The sequence below is a fragment of the Stenella coeruleoalba genome (assembly GCF_951394435.1).
Source record: "Stenella coeruleoalba genome assembly, chromosome: 14".
In the NCBI taxonomy this organism is placed as follows: domain Eukaryota; kingdom Metazoa; phylum Chordata; class Mammalia; order Artiodactyla; family Delphinidae; genus Stenella; species Stenella coeruleoalba.
In genome coordinates, this window is record NC_137160.1 from 69,646,191 (window position 1) to 69,664,617 (window position 18,427).

An 18,427-nucleotide genomic window follows, 5' to 3' on the forward strand; every position below is an offset into this window, starting at 1 on the left:
GGCTCCAAAGGTCCCCGGTTTTCTGCCTCTGAATCATACCCTGAATCCAGATTACCCAGGGAGTTTTTTACAAAAGCACAGAGCAGGGCACACACCCTTGCAGAGAGTCTGGCTCTGCAGGACTGTACAAAGTAGGGCTTTGTCTCTTAGGAAAAGTCTGAGAAGGTGATACTGACACACACATCCCTGGTTACAAAGCATGGATGTACCCCAGCGCCTTCATTTTGCAGAGAAGGGAGAGATAGGGACTTGCCAGTTTCTCCCGACAAGTTACTGGAACAGTGCAGAGGGAGATGGCAGGTTTTTCAGTCCTAATACCATCTCCATGTCAGAGGAAGGAGATGTGGGAGGATTCCAGAGAAGGAGAGGCAGGTGTCTAGGGCAAGAGAGGCCGTCCCCATTCTCCGACCCTCGCTGACACATTCAGCGAGTGTTCACTGAGCATTCCCTCTGATCCAGGGGCTACACCGGGCACTAGGGACCCAGTGATGGTTAAGCCCCAGCCCATGATAAACAAAATGATTTCAGCGACTGATAGATGCTATGACGGAAACGAAACAGAAGGATGAGAGAGACACAAGTGAGGCCACTTTAGCGAAGGCAGTCAAGACGCTGCTTCAAAGCTGTGACGTTTGACCAGAAATGTGAACGATGGACAAGTAAATCCAAGGATGAGAAACAAGGAACAAGTATCACCAAAATGTCTAATGGGAGGTGGGCGGGGTGGTGGTAACCTCGGAGTAGAGGGTCCAGTGGAGGGCCCCCCCCCCCCCGAGAAAAGCAACCTTTGAGCTGGGAACAAAAGGATGGGTCGGAGTCCACCAAGGGGAGAAGGGGCAATGCAGAGTTTCCGTTCATTCGTTCAACCTTTTAGCAAATCCCTATTGAAGACCCACTGTGTGCCAAGCACTAGGCTGAGTGATAAAACTGAGCAGTGAACAAGACCACACGTGCCAGCTTTCAAAAGGACGGCAGAGGCCGAACAAGGCATCGTGGTAAAGCTGGGCTTCTCAATCTCGCCACCAGGGACGTTTGGGGCCGGATCTTTCTTTGTGACGGGGGATGGGGGCTGACCTGTGCATTTCAGGATGTTGAGCATCATCCGTCGCCTCCACCCACCAGGTACCAGTAGCATCTCCCAGTTGTGCCAACCAAACACATCTCAGATACTGCCACGTGTTCACAGGGGGGCAAAATCACCGCCAGCAGTGGTGAGAACCCATGTACTCTAATAAGAGGGAGAATAGTAACATATTTTATTTTTAAGAGGAGGTGGGAAATATGGAGAGTTTGAGGAGGAATCTACCTAATCGAGACCCTAAAGTACTCCTGACTCAGAGAGCACAGACATCTCTGGGGCATGTTTCTGCAAACCCAAGCCTCTCATTTTAGCAAAGAATCACCTGTGGCCCTTTAACACCTGACTGTAGAGGCCAGGGGGAGAAGGCTGGGAGCACAGGAAGGCGATTCTGTTTTCTCCCACTGGGGTTTAAAACCACCACTCGCAGCTGAATCCCAGTGGCTCTGCCACCAGGGCTCAGAAGGGGTTAACCGGCAATGTTTATTTATGAACTTGGCCCATTACTGTAGCATAATTTGAATACAGTGCCTATGAGGTTTTTTATTGCCTGCTATAATTTCATTTTTAAAGCTCTCCCTATGCCATACTTTCAAAATGATATCTCGAACAAGAAATAAATTCTGTTTTGCAGCTGTGTTAACTATATTTACCCATGGGACACACTATTTTGTCCTTGACACCAACCCCCGGGGATTTCACTGAGAATTGCTTTAGCAGCTCTCTCTCTCTCTCTCTCTCTCCCCACACTGCTGCTCTTCCCTGAAACACCTCACAGCACCCCAACTGCAGCCCAGGGAGGCCTGAGTCCGGGACAGAGGAAGAGCTGTGAAGCTTTCGGTCCAAGAGTGGCCTCAGCCCCTTGGCAGCCAGCTATGTGGACGTGACAGCATTCCTGGGCCCTTCTGAGCCTTCGAATTGGAAAAGAAGGGCATCGGACAGAATATTGTCACCCCTCCATGCCCGCAGCCTCCTTACCCCTCCTCGGCCACAGCTGGAAGCCTGTGGAATCTCTCCCGAACTCCGGAAGTCTGGGATGGAGTTTAGATAATTTCTCCATCTGCAGAATGATGGATTGGGAACCTAAGTCAGCCGGCTTCCATAATTTTAAGCTTTTTTTCCCCCCTCAGAGTGAAAAAAAATACTGCAGGGCCCAACTGACAGTAACAATAGCTTACATTTATGCAGTGCTTCCTCCCTGCCAGATGCTGTGCTAAGACCAGACGTAAGCACATTTTCATGCTGACGACAGCCCTCGAAGTATATGTGACTCTCCCTATTTTCCGGATGAGGCAACTGAGGCTCAGGGAGTCAGAGGGAATGTTCACCCAGGTTAGCTCGGTGGGGTGGTCAGAAGTGGCTATACGAGATACCATCCTCAGCCCTACACCGCAAGGTGGCCCATGTTAGCTTGTCAGATGAGCTCCTGTCCCCAGCAAGACCGGATGCAATGGGACCACAAAGGCAAGTTTTGATGAAAGAGGAAAAGGTGTGGGATGCAGGGCAGCCTGTTGAAGGCAGATGCCTCAGTGCAGAAAGGCATCGATTAATCAGGTGGAGAACAGGGCAGGCGGGGAAGAGGAGAGAGAGGCCAGAGAGGGCCAATTTCTTATATAACACACAGCAACTGACCCTTCCTTCATACCTCAGCATTGCCTAGACACAAAAACTGCAGGTTTGGTGGCAGGTAGCCCAGAGTTCAAGTGCTGGTTCTGTGCTGCAAAGTCACTTCTGGCTCTGTGACCTGAGCAAGAGACCTCACTTCTCCTCAAGTCAGTTTCCCCATCCTTAAAATGGGGATAGCACCACTGTAGTTCCTGGTGTCTATTATTTATTTTAATTTATTGAACACATTATTTTGATGGACATAGTCTGGTTGCAGAAAGACGGTGGGGAGAGAGAGAGAGAGAGAGAGGGAGAGAGAGAGAGAGAGAGACAACGGGCAGAGGAAACCTCAGATACAAAGACATGCTGGCATGGAGTCAAAGAGACCTGTGTTCCAATCCTGAGTTTGTCATTTACTTATTAGTTATGAGAGCTTGGACAAGTTACTTAGCCTTAGTCTCAACTTCCCTGTCTGTAAAATGGGGATATAAATGCCTTCATCCAAAAGTTGCTTTGGATTAATGATAAGTCATGCAAAACAATTGTCATATAGTAGGGGTTTAATAAATGGTACCTGCTGTTGTGATTCAAGGTGGCTCAGCGTACCTGGCAATTGAGAAGAATACAGTCTTTGAAGTGTTACGATATTAGCTCCACCATTTAGTAACTTCCTGAATCCAAATCTGTTTCCTCATCAGGAAAATGGGAATAATTTCTCCTTCACAGGAATGTCAGGTGGAAGGATAGACAATAATATTGCATGCTTCTGTCACTGCCAAGAGAGTAACATGCACAGCCCAGTGCTGGTCCCAGAAAGGGGAGAGAGCCATGTAGACAGAGCCCAGCCTGGATGATCCAAGCCCCAGCTGCTTGAGCAAGTCCAGTCAAGATCAGCAGAGCCACCCAGCTGAGCCCAGTCTAGAGGAACCAACCCTCAACCACCCCACAAATCTGGGAGAAGAAATTAGTGTTGTTTTAAGCCACCAAGTTTAGGGCTGATTTGTTACACAACATCATTGAGTCCATAGCTAACTGATACAGGTGAATTCCATCCCACAAAGTAATATCTATAGATCACTGACATAGCTACAATTTATCAAGCACAAACTGTGTATCTGGCTTTGTATTAAGCAACTTGCATGTTTTTTTTGTTTTTTGTTTTTTGTTTTGCGGTACGCGGGCCTCTCACTGTTGTGGCCTCTCCCATTGCGGAGCACAGGCTCCGGATGCGCAGGCTCAGCAGCCATGGCTCATGGGACCAGCTGCTCCGCGGCATGTGGGATCTTCCCGGACCGGGGCACGAACCCGTGTCCCCTGCATCGGCAGGCAGACTCTCAACCACTGCGCCACCAGGGAAGCCCGCACCTTGCATGTTTTACCTTATTGGATCTTCACAACAACCACGGGAGGGAGGCATATTATTACCACCATTTTACAGACAAAGGAACTGAGGCTCAGAGAGGTGTGGTCACTGGCCCAAGGGCACACAGCCAGGAAGAAGTCAAATTTGGATTAAACACCTGGATCTAACTGACTCCAGAGCCCCCACCTTGAACTACTAGGCCACAGGGGCCTCCAGGCTGGCTGGGTTTGATCCCAGGGCCCAGCACATAGTTTGTGTGACATAAATGGATGTTCTCTGTGCCTCAGGAAGTCGCCAGGGACAGACCAGTTGGCCAAGCAGGACCCTGAACGCAGGCAGACTCTTGCCTGTTCAGTGGCCCCCGCCAGAGCCTTCCCCCACCCCAGCAGCCATTTGGGCTGAATTGCAGCCCTCTGGCACCAACCCTATAAATATTAAACCAGCAGTAATTAGGGGAAATCAGTCAGTCGCCGCACTCCAGAGCCCTGCCACGTCTCCCCACCAGGCCCGGGCTGCCTTTGACTAAGGAGCTTTGTTTCTTTTAATTTGGGGACCTCATACAAGGCATGTGTCAGGCTCCAGGACATCAAACTCATCCCCCTGTGAGCCACGGCCCCGCCAGCAGAGCCCCACCCCCTCGGGGCCTTGCAGGTTCTGCCAAGAAGCAGCAGAGGGGCTCTGAGTTGAAGGTGGGGGTGGGCGGACCGCAGAGAACCTGTCAAGGCCCGAGACTCCCCCAGGGGGCCCACATCGTTTTTTGTCGCTCATGTGGCATCAGGCTCCGGTGTCACTACTTTGCGGGGCTGATGACATATAATGCACGGTGACAATGTGTCACATCAGAAAACACAGCCCCACGTGTGCTCAGGTGGGACCACAAGCCCCAGTGGTGCCGAGGAAACCAAAAACAGGAATCTCCAGCAAAGGGGGCTGCAGGGATAAGAAGACACCAGCCCACCCAGCCCCCTCTTGGGAAATAAACAGCCCAACTTCCCGCCAGGCCTTGTGGTGTTAGGGTGGGTGGGAGGATGGAAAAGTGGCCATGAGTCTCCCAACCCACATATATTCATGAAGAAGGAGCCACACCGTGGGCCTTGAGACTCACGTAATTTACCTTGCCCAATCCTAACCACGTCTTTGCCTGGAAGAAGTTAACATGAGCCCCTTATACAGATGGGGAGACTGAGGCAACTGGAGGCAGGAAGATGTAGCAGTGACAGGCATAGGCTCTGGAATCGCAGAGAACCGGGTCCAAATCCTGGTTCTGACAATACCTGGCTGTGTGACCTCAGGAAACTTACTTGACCTCTCTGAGCCACAGCTTCCTCATCTGTAAAATAGGTATAAAAAGAATACCTACGTCCTAGAGGGTTTAGTGTAATCATATATCACACAGTACCCAGTACACAGCAAGCACCAATGAGTCATTGTTGTAAGTATTATACTGAAGACCATGCAGCTCAGAAGAGTCAGAGGTGGTCAGTTTCATTTGAAGACCCATGACATTTCTTCTGCCTCTCCACTCCCACCCAGCACCCTGTCTGCCACCCAAACAACCCCAAGTAGAGTTTCTCTTTCCCAATATAGCAACTCATCACGCAGCTCATCAGCACCATGGGACAATCACAGCCTCCACATTCATTGGTCAGGGTACTACTGGCAAGGTTCCCACATGGACATCAGACAGGGCAGATGAAATCATTCCTATTTTGCAGCTGGGGAAATCGAGGCCCAAGAAAGTGAAGGCATCATCCCACAGCCCACAGCAAAGCAAGAGGTGGACCCAAGACGAGAATCCCCATACCCAGACGCCCAGCCACTGCCCTGCCATTTTTACTAACAATTTCTTCAGTCTTGCTAGCCCCTTAGAGTTCACCCCGCAACTGTACCTGATACACTTGACCCTGTGAAATCCTCATGGTAACACTAAAATGGGCATAAACTCCCCTTTTTTTTTTCATGGGGAAACCAAGGCTCGGGCTGGAGGTGTGCCCTGCCAGGACCTCAGAGCACATCAGAGGCAGAACAGAGACTGGCGTATGGAACTCGCATCCCCCAGCCGCCCTCACCCTCCTTTCTAGGAGGTAGTGCCTGCCAGGCAGAGGTCTGACAGGATGCCTGGGCTGCCCCTCCCCCGAAAATGACAATGCCCTGAAAACAAGCTCCCGCCATCCGCAGCCTGTGGCCCGGGCTCTGCACCCACGGTGGCTGCACAGAACCATCTCTCCGCACACCCACGGGAAAAAGAAACCAAACCTCAAACCCGACAGACCCACACGAGTGGCAGGTATTAATTGGTGCAATTAGGTAGCCCTTTCCCAAGGCCATAGAAGCTGCAGCATCAATAATTAGACTCAGATTGGAATTCCTTTGGCTCTGCGTGTAAACAGGACACTCTTTCTGCAGTTACGGTAAATGATTTGTTCAAGGGGGGAAATATTTACTGTAATTTGAAAGGAGCAATTGAGTGTATTATTAGTGGATGTGAGTGCCCAGCTGGTGACAGACTTCACATTATTCTGTCTTCTGCCCAGGCCTGAGGACAGAAACCTTTGAAGGTAGGGTCCCCAGTGGTTGGGGTGGCCCAGTTTTAGAGTCAGAAAAACCCAGACCGTGGTTCAAGTCCTAACTCCCCCCCCGCTTATGAGCTGTGTGACCTTGGGCAAGTAACACAACATCTCTGAGCCTCCCTTTCCTCATCTGTGAAGTAAGGATGATACCAGTACACATCTCATAGCGTTGCTGTGAAGATTAGATGAACCAAGCACGTAGAAAGTGCTCAGTGAAGTGAGCTGTTGTCATCATTATCATTAAGTAATGATAATTATTGTCATGTTTGAAGCCTTCCTGGGATGCCAGAGGAGCTCACAGTCCGCTACCCACCCACAAAGGGAATAAAACAAGACAAAAGCTATAATCCACCCAACAGATCATGCCTTTGACATTTATTGAGCACCAACTATGTACACGGTTAAATCAGTCAAGGGCCCGGCTCTCAAGGTTCTGAGTCTCTACTGAAGGCAGGTAACGGCCCAAACTTCACATCAGGCAGTACTTTACAGTTTACAATGCATGCTTACCTCCAGTAGCCCCCCCGCAAACTCTCACAACACTTGGAAGGTGGTGTCCTCATGCCCATTTTACTCATGAGAACGCTGAAGTTTTAACTCTCTTTTCCACAATTCCATGGCTAGGAAGAGGCAGAACTAGGAGTTGAACTCAAGTCTGTCCACCTCAAAACCCACTATAGGGCTTCTCTGGTGGCACAGTGGTTGAGAGTCCACCTGCTGATGCAGGGGACATGGGTTCATGCCCCGGTCCGGGAAGATCCCACATGCCGCGGAGCGGCTGGGCCCGTGAGCCATGGCCGCTGAGCCTGCGCGTCCGGAGCCTGTGCTCCGCAACGGGAGAGGCCACAACAGTGAGAGGCCCGCGTACTGCAAAAAACAAACAAACAAAACAAACAAAATAAACCCACTATAATCTCGTAGCAAATTCCCTCCATGGAAGAAGTGGGTGGAGATGGGTTGAGAGAATCCACGGCCTGGAAAGGAGTCTGCCCCGGGGGCCCCAGAATCAGGCGCGAGGTTGGCCGACCCCATCCCAGAGGCCCCTCCAAATGCCGAGATGTCCTTGCCATCTGTCTGCCTCCTTGCCAGGGTCCCACGGTCACTCTCCCAGGACGACCTTCACACCTCATGGGCACCACTCGGCACACTTTTGCTTGGGAACCTCACCACTTCTGGGGTACTCACATCAGACCCTGCGAGCAGCCCTCGGAGACAGCTGAGTCAGAGGTCAGACAGAGCTGGGCTTCTGTCCTTCATCCACCTCGGACCAGCTGGGAAGCCTTGCCCAAGCGCTCACAGCCTCAGTTGCCACATGTGCTAAATGGGGATAAGGATAGGGCTGTTGTGAGTAAAGCTGTGAGCCCAGTACAGGCAAGAGCGCACTCTCCTGTCTTCTAACGCTGCATAGGAGACAGGTGTGGAAGGAAGGAAAGACAGAAGGAGGGAAGGGAGGAGGGGGAGAGGAGAGAGGAAGAGGAAAGGAAGGGAGGGAGGGAGGGAGGGAGAGAAGGAGGGACAGGGAGGAAGGGAAGTGGGGAGGGAGGGAGGGTGGCTGGAAGGGTCCTATCTAATCCGAGGGGTCGTGCTGTGGGACAAGGATGCTGTGAGCCATCCCTTACCCCTCCCACCCCCAGCTGGGCTCTGGGGAAAGAGAGGGGCGGTGAACCCTGTGCCATGCACTTGCCCCCTCTCCCCTTGATTCCCGCCACTGCCCAAGCACAGAAACTCTGTTTACCCACAGGTCAGCTGGGGTGGGATTCAGAGCTGGGTCCCCTTGAGCCCAGAACCCAGCCTAATCCTAAGTCCAGGCTCCCTCCCAGAACAGCAGAGGAGCCCAGCACCTCCTGACCCCCATGTGCTGGGAGAACCAGCCATGGACCAGGGAGGAGGGAGGGGAGGAGGGGGACGGAGGGGGAAGGTCGGAGGGGTGGCGAGCGCAGCAGGGAGGATATTTTAGTGCCCCATGAAAACCGGAATAAATAGTGTCTAACCTTTCCTGCTCCCACTTCCTTATCTCAATATTCCATTTAATAGCACCTTTCAGGCCTCACGAAAGGAATACGAGCGTTGTTATATCAGCTCTAAGTCACTGTTGCAACGGGCCTGGCTGTCGTGCTCAGGGCTCCCAGGTTCCCTGCTCCTCGTGGCGGGTCTGAATCCTGTTCTTCTGGAGATGCCCAGAGCCCCTTGCCTGAGACACACCGGGGCCTGGGGACAATGCCAGGGATGGGATTCTGCCAGCAGCCCCCTGGATTTGCTACGAAGCAAAATGCGATGGACCAAAATCTGCGTTAGTGTCCTAGGGCTGCCGTAACAAAGTACCAAAAACTAGGCGACTTAAACCATCGAAACGTATCGTCCCCCAGTTCTGGAGGCTCCAAGTCCAAAATCGAGGTGTGGGCAGGGTGGGTTCCTTCCGCAGGCTACGGGGGTAGGGTCTGTCCCACGCCTCTCTTCTTGGCCTGTCAATGGCCGTCTTTTCCTGCATCCTCACATCACCTCCCTCTGTGCCTGCACCACTAGGATAATAGTCATAAAGATAGATGACGTCTGCCCACTGCTCACAGGGCACCCCCCACAGTACCTGTCCCTCTACATCGGTTCTCCCCTTGCTCTTCCAGGCAATGCCACAAAGCAGCTGCTGTCCTTCCCCACCTTCATGAGTGAGGACAAAAGCTCCTGGAGGTAAGGAGACCCGCCCAAGATCACGCAGCTGGTGAGCAGCAGAGCCAGGATTCAAACCCAGGCCTGCGCCCTGCTCCCCACGACACCACCTGTGTTGGGAGGTAATCAGGGCTCCATCACCTTCTAGCTGGCTGTCCTTGGGTGAGTCCCTTGCTCCAGCTGCAGCTCAGTTTCCTCATCTGTAAAATGGGAATATGTAAAGCCTGGCCCACAAGAAGGTGGTGGGAACCAAATGAACTTCTGTTCGGTGACAGTGCCTTCAAATGTAAGTGCCTGTAGACGCCACTCATCAGTAGGATGACTAGAGCTTCGCACAGAATCGGAAACAATAGAGACAGGTAAACACAGACTGTGAGCACGTGTGTGCCGGTGCATACAAAGATCTATGGGTCCCTCATGTAACAGGGTGGGTGTGTTTGTGAATTGCAGTGTCTGTACAAGGGCACGTGTGTACGTGTGTGTGAGTGTGTGTTCAGTGGGTGCACATTCCTGGATCCAGTACGACCCTCATTTGAAGGCCTGCACGTGTGTGTGTTTCAGGGCACGTGTGTTGACCAGCCTGGCTGTGTCTAGGTGAACAGACAGAAGCACATGTCTGTATCTGTGCCTCTGCAGCTCTGTGTTCTCGTGCACTTGGGCACCTGTCGTGTACAGTGTGTGCAGGGAGGTGAGCTTGTTTATGTTTGCATGCGTGTACGTGCCCACATTTGTACACCTTGATGCATGTGTGTGTGTCTGTGCTGTGTGGATGTGGGTACATCCACAGCAGTTACATGTCTGGGTGCACATCTGTGCGCCTGTGTACACATCTGCCTGAGCGTGTAAGCCTGGCCATGCATACTCTGGGCCCGTGACCGTGTCAATGCAGGGCGTGAGGTGTGTGTGTGGCTGTACCCATGTGCCTCTGGAAGCCCCGCTTGGAGCACGTGCGGCCACCGTGCACAGGGTCCAGCATTGGGGTAAATGAGGCCTTTTCCGCCCCTGGCTGCACCCAGGGCCTGCAGGCGGCTGCACTAATAAGGCTGCTATCCCCGAGGCGGTGGCTGCCGGGAGCAGGTCGGGGAGCCGGAGCCTCGGGACTAGGCTCCACAGGCCCTCACCGAGGCTGCCTCGTCAGCAAGACCTTGGCCCACCATGACCCTGTGCCCTCTGGCAGCCCAGGGCCGGCCACAGCCGAGGAGTGACCCCTGGGGACACCTGCCCTTCCCCAGGCTCCATCTCCCCTTGTCCACTGAGACAGTGGCCCGAAGTCCTCAAGGGCCTGAAAGGGACCAAGTCCCTCCTACACGAGACCCACCCTGATCAGGACTCTGACTAGCCTTGAACATGGCCTTTTGAGGCCTCAGGCTCCCTATCTGTAAAATGGGGCAAGGCTCGGGTTTTTCTAGATGGACCACCTCCCACGAAGTCTCCCGAGAAGATAGCTGGGGTGAGGATGGAGCAAGAGAGGGTCTCACCTCTCAGTAAGACCCTAATGGTGAACAGGAAACGTTCCACGAATGCTAATTACAGCCCAGAGCCAGGCTAATGATAATGATATAATGGCAGTAACTGTTTACAGCTCTCCTGAGCTGTGATGGTTACTATTATGATGATTATAGGTGTTATTATTATTGCTCTCACTCTGCTAGCAGCTCAGGATCCATGGCTGCCCTACCACCCACCTCCCCACTCTGGGCCGCTGCCTGCCAAGAGCTGACGCTCCGGACCTCCTCGCTGGGGCTTAATTAGGTCTCTTAGAAGGCAGAGCTGGCTCAGGCCCTGCAGGGAGCTGGAGGCAGAGGAAGCTGCGAGGCGGGGAGGAGGTGGCTACCAGCAGAGACAAAGCTGGGCCGGGGGGTCGGGGTGGGGGCGGGTCTCCCCTAACTTGGGAACGCCCTTGTCCACCACCAGGGCCCTTCTCTGCAGTGAAGCCCGGCCTGAGTGAGCTTCACACACACACACACACACACGCACACGCACACGCACACACACACACACACACGCATTGTTCTTCCAGCTCCTCGTCCATTCTTTAGCCCTGAGCAAAAGCTCCACTAAGTTTCATCAGGGCAGAATAGTGCTGGGGTTAATTCCTTCCTCAGAGTCAGACACACCTGGGTTTGAATCCTGACTCTGCTCCTTCCCAGCTGTGTGACCTTGAGCTACTGACTTTCCCTCTCTGAGACTCTGCTGCCTCATCTTGAAAATAGGGATGGTACTTGTGCCCCTCCCACAAGGCAGCTGTGAAGATTAAATAGTAAAATGCAAATAAAGGGTTTAACCCTTTGCCTGGCCCAGAGTCAATTCCCCTGTTATGCCCATTATGTTATTATTGTTATTATTATTGTATCAGTCAGGATGGGTTAAGGTATGCTGCTATAACAAGTAATTCCCACATCTTTATAGGTTTATTTCAAGCCTGAGCCACATGTCTCTTAGGTTGGCAGGGAGCAGGGAGGCTGTCATTATAATCACTCAGGGACTCAGGTTGATGGGGCATAGCCCCCATCTCAAATGTTACCAGTGGCTGTGCTATAGGGAAAAATAAATCCTGAGAGTCTCCAATCAGCCATTAAATGCCCCAGCCTAGAAAGAAAAACATACCCTTGATTCATAGGCCAGAACTCATCACATGGCCCCATCCACCCACAAGGAACCCAGACAGACAAAAATCTGTATGGCTCCAACAACAAGAGCCCATTTAGAATCCTGGAACCTCATACACAGAAAGACCCTTGGAATCATCTAGCTTTTTATATTGGGAACTGAGGACCCAGAGAAGGGAAGAGACTTATCCAAGGTCACACAGCAAGTTGACTTCAGAACTGGGACTCCAAATCAGGTCCCCTGGCTTCCTAGCCCAGACGTTCTTGTTCACCCCATGAGCATCCCCTCAACTCCAGTAGTTCAAATGTACCAACACAACTTTGGCCAATGAGAAATCTCCTGGGAGGATTCTGGAAAAGGTTTCCTCTCTCTCTTCAAGAAGTCTGAGAACTGCAAGTCTCTCTGCCAGCTTTGAATGCTGTTGTGTGAGGATGAACTGCAGCAGCCATTTTGTGACCATGAAGAAATAATGTTGAGGACAAAAGCCCACACTCTGAGGAAAGCAGGGTGAATATATGAAAAGAACTCGTGTCTTTGATGATGTCACTGAGCCTCTGAATCAAACAGCGCTGGAGCTGCCCTGCTTTAGGACTTCTTATTACACGAGATAGTAAATTGTCCTTATTATTTACTGCTTTGGGTCTTCAGACACTGGCCACCTAACTCATCCTAACAGATAGAACCCTCACGCTTCTACCCTATCCCACTCCACTCTCTTTTACTACTTGAAGAAAACTCTTATTTCAGGTTTCAGCTTAAGTATCCCTCCCTCCAGGTTTCCTGAATCCCCACCCCCTCACACCCTCTCAAAAAAACGCATCCCTTTCTCTCGTAGAGCTTCATCCCAGTTTGTAATGAGTCACTCATTAGTGTGATCCTTTTACTTATATCTTCATCCTCCATTTGTTCCATGAGGGCAAAGAACACACTGTTTGGGCCCCATTTTAATCACCTGTGATGAGCACAGTGCTGTCCATAATTGGCACTCAGTGTCGAATGAATAAAGCCATTCATGTGCGCTTGCCCATCCATTCATTCTTTTATTCCAAAATAGTCACCCAGTAAGCTTCAGGACGCCAGTGATCTTTGTTGTGTTCACTGTTGGATCCCAGAAGCCTAGAATGGATAAGCACTCAAGTATTTGTGGGATGAACTGGTAAATTGATTGAGCTTCCTATACGTGCCAGGGGTCAGGCTAAGCCTTACCTGTGCATTTGTAAGAAAGCACACCAGAGGAAGCTGCAGTGATGAGCATGGTAGAAACGTTGCAGCAACGCTGTATCTCCACATTCTAGTCCGGCAATGACATTGCCAGCATTCCACTGGAGGAAGACGAACTGAAAGCAATGCCCAGTGTTAACCTGATTCCCGGGCTGTAAGCCCCTTGAGGGCGGGGATGGTTTTTGAGAAGTGTCTGTCCAGGTGGATGAGACCTGGGTCCTGCAGGGGGCTGGGTTCCCACTGCTCCTCCCACCAGATGGCTCTCCCAGTCCCTGTATCTATCATGGCAAGTTGGTCTTGGAGAAAACAGAAGCGATGCTTGAGAGATGGATGTTCATGGCAAATGGGCTGTGATGATCATGCGTCTCCATTTTCCCCTTAATATACATGATGAATAAACTTAATTACACGGAAAATTGCTGCCGTTGAAGAATGGGGCTCATGTGCCTTTCTTGTGTTGCTTAGTGCTTCCTTGCTCTCCCGAAGGTCCACGGGGGAGACCCAGAGTCACCGCCACTGACTCTAGGATCTGCCTTCATGAGAAAGCCACACTCAGGCAGAGGCAGAACCAACTCCCGAAGAAGCAACACAATGTTGGCTCTGAGAAGACCTGGAGTGTTCATTTCATCCAACCACCCATTTTACAGATGGGGATAACTGAGTCCCGGAGAAATGGATGTGATGACTTGAATCAGGGCTAGTCTCTTCCTTCTCCAAGTCCTGAATGTTGCTCTGATCCAAAAGACACATAAGTCAAATTCCTCTTGGTTTCAATCTCTTCCAAAGCAGACATTTGGGAAACTGACCCATGCCATGGACTTACTCCTTAATGGGCAAAGTCCTGAGCATGGGACCAAACCAGAACCAACGCTTAACAGAAGTTAGCTGTCATTTGTATTGCTTTTGTTTTTATTATCATTACAAATTTTAGGCACGGTAGAAAACCAGTTCCCCCAGAATGGAAAAGAGGAGAAAAGTCAGGACTTGGAAGGTAGGAAATCTAGATGGTGGTACAGACTCTGTTACTAACTAATTATGTGCAATTCAGCAAAGCCATGCCCACCACTGAGTCTCAGTTTCCTGTCCCGTAAAATGAACATAATAATCTTTTCTGTTAAACATCAGCAGCAGACTGCTGGAGGCCCCAGTTAGCTAATGAGTGTCTGAGCTGCACAGACTTGTAAGAGGTTGTGTAATGGTTGTAACAGGAGCCTTCCGAACCGTATCACTGACAGCCTTTGACAGAGCTTAGGCTTGGGCAAGTGTCCTATGGTCTTCCAGTCTCTACTGAGATGAAGACAAACATGCCTGAAACCAGTTTGCAGGGATGGGATGGCAGGGAGGAACTAATAACACCTGATGTCTGTGTGCAACCTTCATCTTTATTCAGTAGACATTTACTCTGGGGTGATGATATGCCAAGGGAGGGGCACAAAGATGAACAAGACATGGGTTCTGTGCTCAAGGAGCACACAGTCTAGTAGAAGAGACAGATGTAGCATCAATCAATTAGTGTGGTGACTGAAAAACAGGCAGAAGTAGCTGCAAAGCACAAGATGCAATCCAGGAGGACCCTCTGGAGGAGTGTGGGTTTGAATGCATCATTTATTCATTCATTCATGCAGGCACACATGCAGTGTGTCTCATGGGCTGGAAATCCAGAAGTGAATAAAATACATGTGGTCCTTGCTTTCACTGACTCTACAACCTACAAAAAGAGGCTGATTCGGGGCCAACAAGTGGTACTGGAAAAGCCACTTGGAGCAGAGGGAACTGCATGGGCAGAGGGAACAGCATGGGCAAAGGCATGGAGGTGGGACGTAATTTGGTATTCCTAGAGCAAAAGCCCTAGACAGGAGATGAGGCTAGATGGGAAACCTCTCTAATTCTGCAAGTTACCAAAGAGCAGAAACATCTAATTCCTCACCTTGTACCACCTACACATCTTCTCTCGAAAGTGCACTGTGCAACAGATAAATGGATAAACAAATGGGGTCTATCCGTGCAACGGAACATTATTCAGCCATAAAAAAAAAAAACAACGAAGTATTGACACACATCACAACATGGGTGAACCCTGAGGACATTACACTAAGCGAAATAAGCCAGACACATTGCATGATTCCACTTATATGAGGTACCTAGAATACGCAAATTCACTGAGACAGAAAGTAGAATACAGGTTACCAGAAGGTGGGCAGAGGAGGAAATGGAAGTTATCGTTAATGAGTACAAGAGTTTCTCTCTGGGATGATGAGAAAGTTCTGGAAACAGATGTCAGTGATGGTTGTACAACATTATGAAAGTACTTATAACGCCACTGAAATATACACTTAGAAATGGCTAAAATGGTAAATGTTATTTATGTTATGTCTATTTTACCACAATAAAAAAAAACTTTAAAAAAGTGCACTAAGCTACTCTGAGCTACTTGTATATCTTATAAATGCTCAGAAGTTCATTCATTCATTCATTCATCCATTCATTCCATAAATATTTGTTAAGCACCAACAACATACTAGACACGGTCCCAAGCGCTGGGGAAGCAGAGGCGAAAAAGACAGACAAAGGCCCCTGCTAGCACAGAGGTGACAGGAATGCGGGAGCCAGACAGTAAACAAGTAAATGCATTAACAAACCAGATAATTATAGATGGCCATGAACTAGGGAGGATATAAACAGGGCGATGTGCTGGGGAGAGATGGGGAGAGTGAGCTCTGGGCTGGGCTCCCTGCAGAGGTAGCTGGTCCCCTGAGTCCTACGGGAAGCAGCCATGCAAACAGCTGAGAGAACAGCAAATCCTGATATACAACAGACACCCTGCATATACTGTATGCATCCCTGTCTCTCTCTCCCACTGATTCAGGGCTTTCTGGTCCCGGCCCCACTCTGGGAGGGTACCAGGGTCTGGGGACGGAAACAGACACCGCTAAGACTCAGAACCCTTACAGAAGCAACTTCTAAGCCTCCCCATCAGGAAGTACTTCTCCATGTCTAACTTTCCTCTCTCCTGCTACAGGCATCCCTTTTGGATCTTCAGGGGGACGGAGACCCTTCAAAGAAGTGGCGCTCTCACTGACCCTCCCAGCCATCACATCCCCTACAATCTCTAACGGTGTCACCTGAGACCCACGGTGGCAGAAAGAAACCCGACTGCCAAGCAGTTGCTGCTGGTGCAGCTCGTTAACCATAATAATAATTAAGTCCCAAGCTGGGGCTGGCCCATTAGCGCCTTTAGATCATCCAAAGTGGCGTTATAAGGCAGTGGTTTCCTTAATGAAAGGTTGTCTATTACAAAATTGGGCTTCCATCCGTCTCTATCATGGGGGGCAGTTTGCCTGCTTAAACACGCACCACGAGCACGCCCTGGCAGGGGCTGGCGGTGGCTCGAAGGTGCAGAATGGCTTTCCAAGCGCCAGGACGCGGATAAACAGCCCGTCCGCGCCCACCACCAAGGCAGACGGAACATCCCATTCTCCCAGGGCCGGCTGTCTGCCAGTGTCTAGGGGATGAGGGTAGACGGAGATTTCTTGGGATGGGGCACATTTAAGCCAAGACTAGAAGGTTCCTGCCTCAGGGGGAGGAGGGGAGGTTCAGCCAGAGTGATGTGCAGGATGACTTCAGTGCAACACCTGGGAGATGGGATTTCCATCCGAGCCTGATGGGGAGACATGCTGGGTGGGCCTGGGCTTCAGCTTTTGCAATCATGCAAAGAGGCATCTGTGGTTCCTTGTTATTCACTTGACAACATCAGCAACACCCGCTGATTCTACCTTCAAGATGCTACCAGCATCTGACCCCCTCATCACGGCCACCATGAATGAGTCATCATCACCTTCGGTCATCATCCTCCCACTGGACATCCGGCTTCCACTCTTGCCCCTTCCAGCCACAGGAAACTTTTTTTTTTTTTTTTTTGCGGTACGCGGGCCTCTCACTGTTGTGGCCTCTCCCGTTGCGGAGCACAGGCTCCGGACGCGCAGGCTCAGAGGCCATGGCTCATGGGCCCAGCCACTCCGCAGCATGTGGGATCTTCCTGGACCGGGGCACAAACCCATGTCCCCTGCATTGACAGGCGGACTCTGAACCACTGCGCCACCAGGGAAGCCCCAAAGGAAACTTTTTACTTAATTGAGGTGAAATTCATACAATGCAGCAATTTCACTCCTAGGTATACTACCGAACGAACTGAAAACACGTGTTCCAGCAAATTCTTGTACACAAATGTTCACAGCAGCACCATCCACAATAACCAAACGATGGAGACCACCCAGACGTCCATCAACGGATGAAGGACAAAAAAGATGTGGTCCATCCATACATATTACTTTTTCTTTTTTTTCTTTTTCTGGCCAGGCTCTACGGCTTGCAGGATCTCAGTTCCCCAACCAGGGACTGAACCCCGGCCACAGCAGTGAAAGCCCAGAATCCTAACCACTAGGCCACAAGGGAACTCCCCAATGGAATATTACTCAGCCGTAAAAAGGAGCCAAGCTGTGATGCATGCTACAATGTGAATTGAACAGAGGGACCCTTCTAAAAACAAATCATGTCCCTCCTCCGCATGGAACCCTCTACTGGCCTGTTTGAATGACCTCCAGACTCTGTGCAAGGGTCTATGAGGTCCTACACCCCCATTTCCTCTCTGACTTTGTTTCCACGTCTGACCCCCCCCATCCCTGGACTCACCACACTCGGCCCTACTGGCCTGGGTCTGGGACTGGAACACACCAAGCTTGCTCCCACCTCAGGGCTTTGCCACTGCTGTCGCTCCCCGTGGAGTTCCCTTCCTCTGATGGACTCCTTCTCATGTGTCAGGCCTCAGTCCAGAGTCACCTCCACAGAGAAGGAGTCCTGGACCACCCTATCGACAGCATCCTCCACGCCCACCACTGACCGTCCCTCTATCCTACTGATTTCCTATTTTATTGTTTTCACAGCTAACCTAGTGGAAGGTAAAGTAGAAAGTCATCCTGAACCCGAAGACCATCCTGAACCATCGCTCACTTGGCCTCACCAGGGTAGCAGCCCTCCAGTTTCTTCTGGGAACCTCCAAAGCCACAGTTTGCTCACCTCTCCACCTGATGCTCTCTTGGTCCCCCTTAGAAAGGCAACCAAAACCTAGAACTGTCCAACAACTACTTGTCCCAGGCAACGTAGATGATGCCAAAAAAACATAAGACATGGGCTTTCTATTTCCATGTGTGCCAAACACAGTGGCCAAAAGCAGGTCAGAGATCACAGGAGGGAGAAGGTTGACTGTGTAAGAATGGGAGGGCTTTAGGGGAGAGACCGGGTAAACTTTGGCAAATGCAT